Source organism: Chlorocebus sabaeus, chromosome 10 (assembly GCF_047675955.1).
Source record: "Chlorocebus sabaeus isolate Y175 chromosome 10, mChlSab1.0.hap1, whole genome shotgun sequence".
Taxonomy (NCBI): domain Eukaryota; kingdom Metazoa; phylum Chordata; class Mammalia; order Primates; family Cercopithecidae; genus Chlorocebus; species Chlorocebus sabaeus.
Genome location: NC_132913.1, coordinates 112473462 through 112489339, shown reverse-complemented (window position 1 = coordinate 112489339; position 15878 = coordinate 112473462). Strand labels below are relative to the sequence as shown.

General features: G+C 39.1%; 1 protein-coding gene across 5 annotated transcripts in view; it reads left to right on the top strand.

The window, feature by feature from the left end:
• Nucleotides 1-15878, top strand: part of DOCK10 (dedicator of cytokinesis 10) — a 275677-nt gene that overhangs the window by 26121 nt on the left and 233678 nt on the right. The gene's annotated exons all lie outside the window — the stretch shown is intronic.

Genomic DNA, 15878 nt, shown 5'->3' with positions numbered 1-15878 from the left:
ATTTGTCATTTCTCTTTACATATGTGATATGGATAAGGTCATAGCAAGACATTTACAAAGCAAATTAAATGCTGGTGACAAACCTGCTAACCAGACCTGTTAAAGCTACCTGACTCTAGATGAAGTGGCCACAATAGAGCAGCACATTAACGGAAATAGTACATAAATAATTTGTGAAGAGTTTTAGCACGTGCTATCCGATTTAGGCCTAGGAAAAACTCTGTGATGGGGGAAACTGAAGCTTAGAGAGTTTAAATGAAATTTCTAGCTAAAATGGTCTTATTTTAGCTGATTTTTTTTTAAAGGTACTAACATTTTATTTTATTTAGTTGACATTTTGACATTCCCCCTCTAACTTTCATACCCTTACCAAATGTAAAGGTAAATACAGTCTTCAAGAAGAAATCAGAAAGAAATACAATGCCTCTAATCAGGACACACATCTCAGGTACTAGAAATGAAACAGCAACACAAAGCCATAAGGAGCACTGAAGCAAGAAATAGCGCGTCTAGAAGCAGACTGGGGTATTGATTGCAGTGGAACTCCACTGGTCTTGAAAGGGCCTGAGAAGCATTCTGCCCCGTTCCCAAGAGCCTCGTTCCTAAAACACAGCCTCTCAGCCATGGTCGAGCGACCGGCTGGCCTGGATCTCAGGTATCTCCTATCAGCATGTGATGGGGCCGCCTGGCTGCTGGAAAGTGGGGAGGCACAGACTCCAACTCCAGATTAGTCTACAGTCTAAAAGCCCAGAACATATGAGGAAAGCAGATGCCAAGGAAAGTACCCAGTCAGATCAACGTTCCAAAGATGAACTTGGTCCTGATTACATGGAAATAATAAAGCAATCTGGAAAAGACTTCTTTAAAAGTAGTGTCAAATCCTGCCGTCTTAGAAAGTAGTGCTCTCATAAAAGTTCAATCACCTGAACTGCAAAGTTGCTTTATTCTAAGAATAATGAAATTTATTTTGACTATCTTCCAGCTTCTGTGGAAAGAATACAAGGAGAAGTGTTTATGTTTATACTTTCATTTATTGGCTATATTAGTAAGTTTAAAAAAAGACTGCTATTACAAACTTTGTAACATGCACTAAATTCAGAAAATCTTAAATGACCATAAAGTGGTCACTTCCAGACTGCACCCCCATCCTCCTATTCCCAGGAGCAGAGAAGAATTTTATTCAGCCTTCAGCTGAGAACAGGCAGATGATAGAGGTCAGCCACTGATTACATTATAACCACATTCAAGTGTTTGGGACCTCCCATAACGTAGTTTGTTTTAGACTTTTGAAGAGGTAAAGAATGAATTAGTGTCCGTAAAAATATTAACACAGAAACGCAGAGATATTTTTAACGACCAATTAGAAATCATGCAAATGAAAATTAGATCCCTTGAAATTAAGGAATAACCTTCACACTGGACCCAGTTTGTGAGAGAACTAATGTATTAAAAATAGTACTGAATTCACGGAGAACAAAGTTCAGAGAAATTAGGAGATTAAAAGTAAAAAAAAGAAAAATATATAAATTTAGCCATATTAAAACTAAGAGGAGAAATAAAATATTGAGCTTCTAAACTCTCAGAAAAGCAAAGAATTTAAAACATATTATTCCGACCAAACACATATGAAAAAAAAGACACAAATAAAAGGCATGGTTAGTAGACATTTCAAAATAAAATTTTAGAGATTAATCTAATTATATCAATAATTAATCACAATAAATGTAAGATGACTAATCTCATCCAATACAAAACAGTGGGTATTCTTATACTAATATTGTCATATCCTAGTATATTATAGCACTTTTTATTTTAAATTCTCTATTTTTATAAGGAAATTTCCTTCTACTTCATTCGAATTTTTCAGCGACTAAGCTTTCTCTCAACACAGAAACACCCAAAATACTATTTGAAAAATTTTTCATTGTCTGCAAAAGATATATAAAAAACCTTTCAGTCTACCATGGTACCCAGTAACCCTAGAAAATAGATGATATCATCAAAAATTCCCAGAGGCAAAATGAGGCTTTAAAAATCCACATTGATTTGGGTACTTTTGATTCAGCTAAAGGCATTTTGTTTCTGATGAGTTTTTAACCTGTTTTTCTTTAAAAAAAAAAAAAAAAAAAAAAAAAAATCTTTATATTTAGACTTCTGGGGATTTTTTGAATAAATTTTTGAATTTCTAAATCATGGCTGTGGTCTAAGTAGCTGTTTACTAAAGGACACAGGAAAGAGAAGAAAAATATGAAAGGCTCTTAAGTGCTTGGAAAGCTGTATATTTCTTGAGTTACTTATCTACTTTTTGTCACTTACTATTGCCTCCTTCTCTCTCTGTCTCACACATACACACACCCCACCCCCAGAGCCTGTGTTGGATTTTCTGTCTCAATTCTATGACACTGCCAATAGCCTTGCAGAGCTGGTCGTTGAACTGAAGAGAACCAAAAGGAATTGTAAATACCTGTTTCAAAAACCGGCATTAAGTACTGCACATGTAGGATGCCATCACTCAAGCCTGTTCTTAAGTAAAGTCAAGTGCAGAGAGATTAGGTTGCTCCACACTGAGCACGGGAAGCCCTGAGAGGTTATTATCTAGGGAATTCGAGAATCCAGGTTGGTTGATTAACATGCCTCAGCTCTCCACTTCACTCTGGTTGGAGTGATCTGACCTACATCATTTCATTCACTTCAAAATCATGAACTTTCTGCTCATGATCTTACCAGTTAAGAGAAACACCAGTTAATAAATGGGATTTGACTAAACTGGTGGAACCATTTCTGAGACATAGTACTTTTGGATACTCTGAATCTCGACGTACGTTTCACAGCTGCATGTTTAACTATACAAGCACCAATGGATGTGCTTTTCAGTGATCAGGGACCTTTATAATCAGGAGATTTTGATGATGCTTGTCATCCAATATGTAAGTGATTACTTTCCTATAGTAAATTTTATATATTAACTGGCAGTAAAAGGGAATGTGGTTTGATTTTAACAAACAAATAATTTGTGCAATCTCCCTGATGTGAACTAACTCAAAGTACTAATCAGGACTGACTGATTAATCTAACTCAAGATTAGTCTGCAGACTAAAATTCCAGGAAATATGAGGAAAATGAATACTAAGAAAAGTACCCAGTTAAATTAATGTTCAAAAGAGGAATTTGGTCCTGATTACATGGAAATAACAAAGCACTCTGGAAAAGACTTCTTTAAAAGTATAGTAACACCCTGCCATCAGAGCAAAATGGTAATCTAATAGAAGCTCAATTATTTAATACATAAGCTAAAACTAAATGTTTTAATATGGAACTAAGGCTTATGAATAGTAGCCTCTGTGGCATTAAACAACTAATAGGACTTTCTTGGGCTTTAATTTTCTTTTTTGTACAAGTGGGAATAAAAATCATACCTATTTTATAGTTTTTGTAAAGATTAATTTGTTTAAACAGCAAGTAATGTTTAGGATTATATCTGTTATACAATATAATTGTTAACCATTATTATTATTATGAGTGATGTGCATCAAATGAGATAAATGCTTTGCAACTTGTAAATGCCTTGCTAACTCTAAAGAGCTATATGTTAATAATCTCTTTTGGACTATCTGATGGAGAAGCCCATTTCTATTGGCACTACAATTTTTTAAAAGCTGGTTATAAAACTGAAAAAGCAAGCATTATACAAGTATATTAAAGGATTTGGGAAATGTCTTCATCTTATTTTGAAGAGAAAGTAGAGGCAGAAGGAATTTAGTACAAAATTATTACTGAAATAAAATGAAGTTAGAAGCATGTTTTGGTTGATTGATGTATTGTCCCTGACTAATTGACATGCATGCCTGCAAATACTTTTTAAACTTCCTTATTTAACAAAGAGGTAATTCAGGATACATTTAGCCTTTGGTTCATGTGAAAGGAGCATATGTGATTACTGCCCATTTCAGTCTGGTCCAGAGCAGAGGTTAAAACCTCCAGGCAAAGAGGCTTTAGCTAGCAACTCAGTACAACTGATGGCAAGTCTAACTCTCTGGACCTCAAGTTTCCCTTAGCATAACCAGAGGAAATACCTTCACCCTGCTTATGGATTTCAAATTCTGAACGAGTGGGGCCTCATTCTGAGAAATCTGGAGACATGATATGCATAATATTGAATATTATTGATAATAATATTGTGCGAAGCCATTTTCAAATCCTACTCTCTACTGAATGAATTCAGAAGGCTTATTTTTCTTCTTCCTGACAGTACATGTGAGCTCGTTTTCATCCAGTTGCGTATCTTCATTGAGCTTGCCCTGATGATGTTCTCGTTGGGGCATGTCCCACAGAGCAGCTCAGGTCGTTTTGACTCTGAGTACTTCTGCTTATGCTGTGACTAAGGGCAGCTAGACCGTTCTTGCAGAGCCTAACATTTTGGGTGCCATTTTTTAATCCCTGTGGCAATTTGCATATTGACGTGGTCCCCTGCTGGAAGCCAGACGTCCCTGCAAGCCCCAACGTCTTCCTTTCATTCAACTGCTCCCAACTCTGGACTTGACTTGGTTGAGTTTCTTTGCTAAAGTTCAGAGTCTTTACTGTTTAAAAATCAGGATTAAATAAATGCATTTCGGCTTCAAAGGTATTCTTTGCAGTAAAACTGCCAACGTAAACATTTTATAAGAAAGCCATGCATGTCCTGAAGTCATAACTGCAGGCCTCTTGTTAGCTTCACATTGGCTGGTGGCATTTATGTCAATATTCAACACTCTAAGAGTTAAGTTAATTTGAATTTCGTTTCTTCTTTAAGCTAACTTGATCTTGCAACCTCTTTACTCTCTAAGAAAAGAGTCACTTTAAGAAGCTGAAACTTCTAGCATGAATATATCTAACAGGTTTATTTGTGTGGTGAATATGTGCTTCTATCTCATTTTTTTCTTGCAGGAGCAAGGAAATAGTACCTGTGACTTCTCTACCTACATGAAAAGCCTAAGTCCTTTCTGACAACTACTGCGACATTGCCTCTTTTTCCACTTTGTAATAATCTCCACTGGCATGAAATCTTTGAACTGATCATTTGGCAACACGTACTTTCTGTGAAAGAACTTTGACTATATACATATGCTATGATAGATATCATATCAATATTTTCCATCACTACTTTTGCTCTGTCAGAAAACTCATGACTTGTTGTGAGTCAGAATGTGTCACAGCTAAGCTGTCTTCCAAACCCTGAAATATTTTACTATATTTTCCCTTCAAAGTATTTGACTCATCAGCTGAGAAGATATCAGGCCTTTTACCTACATTTGGTTTGATTTAGAACTATGAAGATGATGGGATCAGTATGTCATTGCTGTGCTGTTTAGCTTCTTAGCTGGCCCATTTGATAGAGGCTAAATGCTTCTTTGGAAAAGTTTTGCAGGATTTATCTTGTTTCTCATTCTGCATGACTTGATGTCTGTCTTCGAAAAAAATTTTTGATTTTCTTTTCTGTAGTTGTTTTTCAACTTTTAATCTAGATTCCCAACTCTAATTCATTCTATAATAATGTTAACTCCCAAAATTGTATGAACTGTCTTATTTGAATCAAAAGACGAAGTGCCTGAACTGATCTTACGTTCCCTTTCCCAGTGTCCCTTCCCCTTCTCAAATTCTACTCTTCTAAAAGAAACTGATGTCAGCTAGGGTACCAGTGACTGATACCTTGGAGGCATTTATCTAAGACACACACAAATGCCTCCAAGGTATCAGTTTACCAGGCCAGGAGACAGAATTTTAAATTGTCCTCTAGGTTGTCTAGGGGACAGTGTAAGATTCTGTCCCCTGGTCTGGCAAATTAATTGCATTCACCTTCCCAGTTCTTCATATTTCTCTCTATCCAGGCCCTTTGGGGGTGCCCTCCCACACTGATTTAGGCCTCCTGTTAAGATTTGCTTTGGCCCATGAGACACTAATAAACTAAACACACAGCAAAGCTTAAAAAGTTGTTGACTGCCTCTTCTTCCTCTCTTGATCCTCTCTCATTGTCGTAGGAAAATGCCTGGCCTGGTTGCTGGAAGACGAGATTTAAGGAAAAGAGCTGAGTCGGCCTGGTTAAACTAGCCAAGGCCCCACACACCCTCAGAACTGCCTAGTGGACCTGCAGCTGACTCCAGATGCATGAGTAAAGCTAACCAATGCCAGAAGAATTGCCCAGACAACCTATAGGCTCCTTAGCAACAACAACAACAAAAAAAATGGCTGCATTTTTTTTCTCTGCCCCTGAGCGTTTGGGGCAGTTTGTTACTCAGTTAACGACTAACTAGTACACCTCTTAAAGAAATCTAATCCCTCAACTATGCGGGAGGGCAACACAAAGGCTCTTGTTAGTCTCTCTGATCACATCCACATCAGCCTGTATGACTTGACCATATCATTAAATAAGAGTAGGACTCAAGTGTACTATTGAGTCAAAATGAACATCTGTAAACAAACTTTTCCAGTAGCCAGTTTCAATTCATTGCTTTCAAGAGTTTTCTCTTTGTAAGCAAACTCTGAACATAGTTTTCATGGGTTTTTTTGGTTTTTTTTTTTGGTTTGTTGTTGTTGTTTGCCTTAGGGCTTGCCTTTGTCATTGTTCCCTTCAACTGCATTTCTGCATTTCTTCTCTGCAGACGACATTCTGCTAACCTTGCCAAGAGCCACCCAGGTGAAATGAGATTTGCAAAGAGACATTCAGGGAGAGTAAGCAGATCTTTTTACATGAAGAATAATTGCAGAAGTAATCACTTATTTGGTTGAAGCTAATAAGTGGATATAGTGGATATTTTATGGTCTTCTTTTTTGAAATCTCAAAGATGGAAATTCTCAAGTATTTTTACTAACTTAGAAATTTGGCTGAGAGTATTTTAATGTTCAGAGAGCTTCCCTGCTTAAGGTTTTACTGTTACAGAGCTTAATATCAGCTATTTTTAATATTTTGATTCAATGATTGATTTTCTTGGTAGATAGAATATTACATCTTAGCAAAAAATTAAATACTCTTTTGTAGTTGGAAACATTTTGTGGAGACATAAAATTTTAACCACTTAAACCTAATCTGTGACCCCCTTACTTAGGCATTGACCCTGGTTTTTCAAGCATCTCTCCCTAGAGGGCGCCATAGCCTCACTTCATGACGTGGTCTTTCCAATGTTGGCTGCGGGCCCGTATCACCTGAGGCTGAAGTCCTTTAGATTACAAGATTGGAATATTTTTAGTATATCTATCACCAGTAGAGCCTTCATCTTAACATGATAAATGTACAACTCACTGGACGTATTTGGCTAGAGATTTATGGCAAATAAGACACAGCTTATGAGAGAAGGAAATGGTGCTTGTTTAACATGGCTGTGGCTGTTTGTTCAGGTCAATCCTAGTCTATCTTTGTGTTGATGCATAGTAACCTGTGGGATATTATGGGCAGATAGTGGAGCATTGGATCGAGTACTAAGGACGATTCAATGGACCTGTGCTCTCATTTTGGATATGTCGCTTTCAGCTAGTACTTGCCCCACTTGGACTTTGGTTTCCTCATTTGTAAGATGAGATAGCCAGTCTCAATATTTTTCTCACAATCCCAGCAACCCTGTGATTTATGGTCTTTGAAACATAACAATAGTTCTGTACAGTTTGGTAGAGGAAGTGATACTAGTGCTCCCAACTGCCAATTCAAAGGAAATGTAGGTAGTTACCCAGTGATATTTTGGTTAGCCTACAGAAGATGTATTAAATTTTGAGGAAAAGAAGATGCCAGCTGATCATTGAAACCCATAAATGCTAAATAAATACATGTTTTTATGTATCTCCTTAAAACATGAATATTCTTACAAAGTCAGCATAAAGTATTGATATAAGACTGCCTAGAAGAAAAAGTGTCCACTACTCACAATCTAGCACCATGCATAACAAAGAGTCTTCACTCAAGAAATGTTTGTGAATTCCCAGCAGGGCACAGTGACCCATGCCTGTAGTCCTAGCTACTCCAGAAGTTGAGGAGGGAGGATCAGTTGAGCCCAGGAGTTTGAGTCCAGCCTGGGCAACATAGTAAGACCTCATCTCTAAATAAATAAAAAGTTTATGAATGAATGACAAGAACACTAATTCCATGTTGGGTACAGCTTTTACTTCTAAAATACTCTTTAATATAATGAGTCAGGATTGATGCTCATGAACTTCCAACTCTGCTCCTTCAGGTGACGTTGAGCATATTGGATCTGCTATGCATGGAAAGTTACTTTTTTTTTTTTTTTTTTTTTTTTTTTTTTTTGAGACGGAGTCTTGCTCTGTAGCCCAGGCTGGAGTGCAGTGGCCGGATCTCAGCTCACTGCAAGCTCCGCCTCCCGGGTTCACGCCATTCTCCTGCCTCAGCCTCCGGAGTAGCTGGGACTACAGGTATTTTTATTTGCCCCCACTCCACTGAAAAAAAAATTAGATATAGCAGCATTTCTTAAAGAACAGAATGCATATCCCTGGTCACACGCACAATTAGACATAATTCTTTTTACATGACCATTTTTAAGTTTTCAAAAACAATTGTCAAGCCTGTTATAGTCTTATCTTTTCAAAGCTAACCATTGTTCTTCAGGACTTTTTTATCGATGTTTTTTAATGTCTTCATTACCCTCCTTGCAATGGGTCCTGTTTGTCTATTTCCTTCCTAATCTGTCACCAAGAACTAAACACAGTATTTCAAGTTTCATTACTGCCATGAAAACCAGGATCACCACCTTTTTTATTCTAAATACTATGTTTTCTGCTAATACAACTTAACATTAGATTCCTCATCACATTGGTTTACACTGATGCCCAAGTCTTTTTCACAAATGCACTGTTAAATCATGTCTTTTATATCCTTGTACTTTTTATGTAAATCAGGATTTTCTTTTAATCCTCTTTAAAGTACAACTTCTTAGATTTAAATTGCATATGGGAATATCATGGGTTCTAGTTATGTCAACCTACCAAGTCTGCTTCAAACTTCAGGTTATTTACAACAATACTGGCCTCATGGACTATTTACACGTTTCATTTATGCATGCATCTAATTTAACAAAGTCAAGAGAGAGTTGTAATGCTTACTGCTAAAAACCACCCTCTAGGGGGTACAAAAATACCTCAGAGTTCTTATAATATACCTTCATAAAACTCTTACAGTCTTCTTATCTCAGGCCAGGGAAAAGGGAAATAAGATTATCATGACTTAATTTGGTCTTAGTGATCTGTACTGATACCTGGTAACCACCTTTTTCTTTCCCAAGAGCTGACAAATCATCCTGTTAATGTCCACTCTAGAAATTTACTAGAAGTAAACGTAAAACAAGATGATGGACTGCAGAATCTCACATTCCTTTCATACATTTTGTGACACATTTATGCATTCTCAAACCTTCTAGCCTATCTTCACACATCCTGAGAGCTCTTGACTGCAGTTGGGTGAGTTGGCTCAGCACACCACAGTGTAGCCTAATGGCTTGAAGTTCAAGTCCTCAGGACTGCTAGTACTGTCTTAAAACTGGGGATTTTATTTCCCCCTTTTCAAGGTTCTCTTTACCCTTTTTATGCACAGGTCATTGACTTTGATAGGACAGAAACAACATGAAAGATTAACTCTGATATCCATCAATGTTTCTCAACTCTAAGATGCAGGCTTATCCCTTCCTTGCTCCTTTTATTTCTCCAAACATAGATTGAAACCATCAATACAAATAAGAGATGTACTCAAATAACTCATGTTAGACAGTGTGTGATAGGTATAGTAGGAGGACTAGAAGGGCTCAGAAGACAGAGACATTACCTTCATCACAGGACCTCAGCAAGTGTGCTCTTTGAACTGGTCTTTGAAAAATGAAGGATTGTGATTGGAAGCATTGAGAGGAATTCTAAGTGCAAAAAGTGCCAGGGGCTAAAACATAAATGGGAGACTATGTCAACATTTAAGAAATGATGCAGAGCTTATTAGGTTTACCTAGCAGATAAGAGCCTGGTTAAAGGGGGCCTTTGTAGGTTCCTCCTCATTTGAATCAGGAAGCTTTTGAAGCTTTTCAGCTAAGGCTGTGATATAAGTAAATTTGTAAACTTAATCTAAAAAAGAGAAGGACTGCAGTTAGGAAACCACTAGGGGATTTTATACTAACCCATACCACTCAAACTAAGATGACTATAATTGGAAGGTATGGAAACAGTCCATAAAGTAAAGCTGGGGAGAAAAATGAAGATGGTTTTCATATTGGTCAAATATTTAAAATATATTTATAATATATTTGCTCTGCTTAGAAAATTACCTCACCCATCCATGCTCACCCCTCCGAAAAAATATTAATACTCATTTGCACTCTTTTTCACTCCATTTCATGAGGCATCTAATAAAAACCTCCAAGATGTTTTTGTACACCCTAGGGGGTGGTCTTTGGCAGTGAGCATCACAGCTCTCTCTTGACTTTGTTAAATTAGACACATGGATAATCTCTAAATTATTTTGGGTGGTTTCATACACAGCTTTAAATAACATTGAATCATATTGTATGAAAGGTTTTTTTTTCAGTTCTCTTTCAAACTTGAGATTACACAGAGGATAAAGTCTCAATTTAGTGTAAAGTTTGTCCCTAACACTTGCCTAATATTTGCAATTCTTCCCCTTCACACAAAGACTGAGTGGGCTTGGGCTTAGAAACTTTGATAGACAACAACATTGAACTAAAACGGAATGGCAACATTTATTTAATTTTGTCCTTGTATTATACCATGACTTTCAGTTATTCTATTTTTTGCAAGTGATACTGTTGTCCTGTTTATGGTCAAAGAATACAGTTTTAGTTTAAAATGAAATTTTATGGAAAAAAAAGTAGTCATTGATTCAAAGGATTTTGTTAAGTGTATACTAATAGGTAATACTATGATTTGGCAAAAATCAAGATGGTGGGACATGAATAACTGACATTCAGTTAACACTGCTCTAATATAAAATCCAATTAGAATTACAAAAACCTTACATATTTTGAAGATGGCTTTTCTCCTCTTCTGAATTCACCAATGATTGAAATAACGTCCTTACATTGCTGAGAGGTGGTTTGAGGGCCCATGGAGAATAGAAAGTTGTTTGCCATTATTCATGTGTATGGGATAACAGTGGTAGCCTGTTCTACTTGAAGCATAAAATCACCATTTCGACTCCTAGAGATTTGTAGGGTTTTTGTAGCAGCTGTACTACTCTGAGGGAAGGTAGTACAAATTCTATCTCATGACTAAAAGGTTTTTTTCCAAAGAGAACATGAGGTCTCGTTTCTCAGTTCACTTTCAAATTGCCTCTACTATATCTAATGACCTCTTTTCTAAAATTAGTTTCATGAAGGGCTTGATTGATTTTAGGCTCTTTATAGATTTAATTTAATGTTCATTCTCCATTGTATTATTGCCCAGCATGAGTCAAGACAATCATACTTATGATTAGAAAAATAAAGCAAGGCCTTTGGGGGCCAAGTACAGAACTGCCTTATCCCTGAGCTGGGAGGCTGAGCCACATGTGGACTGAATTGCTGATGGACAAACTCTAATGGCTCTTTTAATGCAAAAAAATGCATTGTGGAGGCAGGAAGCTGCTGGAAGGGTCTTCTCTGAAACTGCATCAGCACACTCTTCACATCCTTGGTTCTGTCTTAGGAAAACAAATGCTCTCTGAATTATTAAGCCGACATGTGGCTTCATGCCTGGGGCAGAGGTGCTTGAGTGGGAGGGATGTCAATTCAAACACGGCTCCCCCATTTCTTAAGACTAGCTCTGTGGCCCTGTGAAGTTATTTAACCTCTCTGAGCTTCCAGTTTCTCAAGGATGCATTAGTTTCCTAGGGCCACCATAGCAAATGAGCACAACTTAAGTGGCTTATGACAACGACATTTATTCTCACAGGCCAGAAGTCCACAATCAGGTCAGCAGGGCCACACTCCCTCTGAAAGTTCTAGGGGCAAATCCTGCCTTGCCTCCTCCAGTTTCTGGTGGCTCCAAGAATGCCTTGGCCTGTGGCCACACAACTCCAATCTCTGCCTTCGTCTTCATATGTCCTTCCCTCCTTTTCTTCCTTTTCTCTCTGTGTCTTTCCCTCTGCTATCTCATAAGAACACTTTTCATTGGATTTAGGGCCAGCTTAAATAATCCAAGAGGATTCCATCTTGAAAGGCTTAACTCATCTGCAAAGACACTTTTTCCAAATAAGGTCACATTCATGAGTTCCAGTGATTGGGATATGGGCATATCTTTGGAGGAGCCACCATGTAACCCACTGCAAGGGAAAATCACAATGCTTACATCACAGATGAAATGAAACGCGAAAATGCTGAGCACATAGGACACGCTCAAGAAAGGTTATCATCATCTTATGATAATTAACCATCTCCTTAGTTTGTCGTTATCATGATTATTAACATTTTGATAGACCTAACTACATTTAACTTAACAGTGAGCTCTATTATCATTAGACCTGTAGAGCAGATGTGAAACTCCAATTGCCATTGAACAAGTCACACAGAGAAATGATGGCCTCTTTCCCCAAAGCAGCTTGGGAGTTACTGGCCTTATTTTATCAGTGTAAATGCACAGTATGGACTTTAAAGAGACAATATTTCTTGTAGTTTAGAAGACAGGAGATGTTTACCCAAAACTTGAACTAAAAAATGTAATCTTCCAGCCAGGCACGGTGGCTTACTCCTGTAATCCCAGCATTTTGGGAAGCCGAGGCAGATGCATACTTGAGTCGAGGAGTTTGAGACCAGCCTGGGCAACATGGTGAAATCCTGCCTCTACTAAAAATACAAACATTAGCCAGGTGTGGTGGTGCACACATGCAGTCCCAGCTACTCGGGAGGCTGAGGTGGGAGGATCACTTGAGCTCAGGAAGTTGAAGCTGCAGTGAGCTGAGATCATGCCACTGCATTCCAGCCTGGGTGATAAAGTGTAACCCTGTCTCTAAAATAGAATAAAATACGCATAAAAATAAAAATGTAACCTTCAAATTCCTTCCCATTCTCAAATAGAGATAGGATTTGTCACTCTCAGAATTTACCCGGGTCATTTCTTGGTTCTTGCTGTCTGCCCCAACACAGACCACACTGATGTGGTTCATACCAGGTCTGCAGTGTTGAGCGTCCAGCAACATTCTGTGGGTGATGAGATGCCATCCGCTGGCTTTTCTCTTTCTGCATATGTGGATGTTTACACCTGCCTGCCCATGCAACCAGCTCCTCGTGGCATGGCGTGGCCATTGTCTCACTGTGATGAGGAGTCACTGAGACACTTTCTGTCTCCGAATATTCTCATCAGTTAACAGTTAAAGAGAGCCGAACAGTTGAATAAATCTCAACTATTGAGGCCAGAGAAACGCATGACTTGTCTATCAATAAAGGACCCGAAGAGGCAGAAGCAGGTTTACATCTATGTAAACTCACTGAGAAAGCCGTGTTGTTATTGCAGTTCTTGGTCTGTGCCTGCTTTTATTCAGCATGCCACTTGGAAATGGAAACCTGAAGAAATGATACTACAGATAAGTGATATTGAGGATGACAGTCTGTTCATTTTTGAAGGGCAAAACGGCAGAAAGGATGCATTTGCCCTTTGAGACCTCTTCTCACAATGGACAGCAGGGGGCAGTGCTAATATAGGGAGAGTTTAGCATCAGGTAAACGTTGGCATGAACCTTCAAAAGTCAGATGCCTCCGTGAGCCACATAGCCTTTCGCATTTGAAGTACTCTAATTTGCGTTTCCTCCCAAATGCCATTTATTCATCCTTCACGGCCCAGTTCAAATAGCTTAGCCATACGGAATCCCCCTGACTGAATTACGGTCCCTCTGTCTTGGCTATGGGCTGCTTATGTGTATCCCCTTACCGGTTCCCCCCAGATCCACATGTTGAAATCCTAACTCCTTAGACGGTTGTATTAGGAGGTGGGGCCTTATGGAAGATGGTTAGGTCGTGAGGGCAGAGCCCTCAGGAGTGGGATTAGTGCCCTTATGAAATAGGCTCAAGGGAGCTTATTTGCTGCTTCTACCATGTAAGGACAACCCAAGGAGATGCCATCTGTGAACGAGGAGGTAGACCCTCACAGACACCGCACCTGCCGACGCCTCGGTCTTGGACTTCCTGCCTCTAGAACTGTGTGAAATGAATTTTTGTTGTTTATAAACCACCCAGGTTATGGTATTTATTCTAGTAGCCTGCATGGACTAAGACACTGCCCTTCTACACTATTGCAAATACAACTCTATTGTAGAAAGTCTGTTGTACACTGGCCAGGTGCACTGGCTCCTACCTGTAATCCCAGCACTTTGGGAGGCCGAGACGGGGGATCACGAGGTCAGGAGATGCAGACCATCCTGGCTGACACAGTGAAACCCCATCTCTACTAAAAATACAAAAATTAGCCGGGTGTGGTAGCGGGTGCCTGTAGTCCCAGCTACTAGGGAGGCTGAGGTAGGGGAATGGCGTGAACCCGGGAAGTGGAGCTTGCAGTGAGCCAAGATCGAGCCACTGCACTCCAGCCTGAGCAGCAGAGCGAGACTCCATCTCAAAAAAAGAAAAAAAGTCTGTTGTATACTGTTGTGTAGCTCTTTTCATTCATGACTTACCAAAGTCCTGAGCACCTACCTGCTATTTCACCTACGTACTTACTGATAAATGCATACACCCTGAATGTGGCCAGACTACTGCTACTATTTCTATTATTAGTAGCTAACCAGTCACTTTAAAGTACTGATAAAATATCACCGCCCATAATAATGTTTGGCATCCCACTGTTGACACAAAACAGCACTAAGCCACTTCGTAGGCTAACTCCAATTAACACATCATTAGCCAAATTAACACGATAGTTTCTAATGATTAATTTTCTTTTTTCTTCTTTTCCTTTTTGAGACGGAGTCTCACTCTGTTGCCCAGGCTAGAGTGCAGTGGCATGTTCTTGGCTCACTGCAACCTCTGCCTCTCAGTTCAAGCGATCCTCCTGCCTCAGCCTCCCTAGTAGCTGGGATTACAGGCGTAAGCCACCACACTCAGCTAATTTTTGTATTTTTAGTACAGACGAGGTTTCACCAGTCCAGGCTGGTCTCGAACTCCTGACCCCAAGTGATTCTCCTGTCTCGGGCTCCCAAAGTGCTGGGATTACAGGCATGAGCCACCCAGCCTGATTTTCTTTCTAGTAGTAGCCTGTGACCTGTTTTGGGCAGCCTTTCTCTGAGGGAAAGACACGGAAGCATGGCTGGCTCGTGGAGTCACTACTCCCAATCCCTTTTTCCTGCCCTACTGTTGGCGTAGACACCTTGGAGACATTGTGAACGTGTTGAAATTTTCCAGGCCTTCTCACAAGATTGGCACCAATTGCTTTCCATGAACTGTGGACAGGAAATGCTCAAAACAATACAATTGTTTCTTCCTTTGCTAGAGAACTCAACTTTCAGTCTTCCACACGTGGAAAGCACGATTCCACGAATGACTGTAATAAATAGAATATGTGTTTATAGACACTAAGAGCTCCCCAGTGGTTCTTTCCTTCTAGTTTTAGAATCTGGCCACATAGATCATGATAAACTGCAGCAATAAGACTGAAATCAGTTTTCCATCATGTGTAAAGCCAGTAATTGCATGTGTGTGTGTGTGTGTGTGTCTGTGTGTGTGTGTGACTTGAGTGATCCCAATGCTACTTTATAAATGGTAGAACATAGCCTTTGTGGCTTCAGAAGACTCATCATGAATCTTCCCTGGGCCAGCTGTATTTTTGCATAGAAGGTGTATAAAGTTGAAATTCACGTCTTCCCTTTGGATATACTGTAACTTTCTAACTGAAGGTCATTTGCCAATTCAGCAGTTCCTGCTTCAGAGCCTTGTGACTTCAGG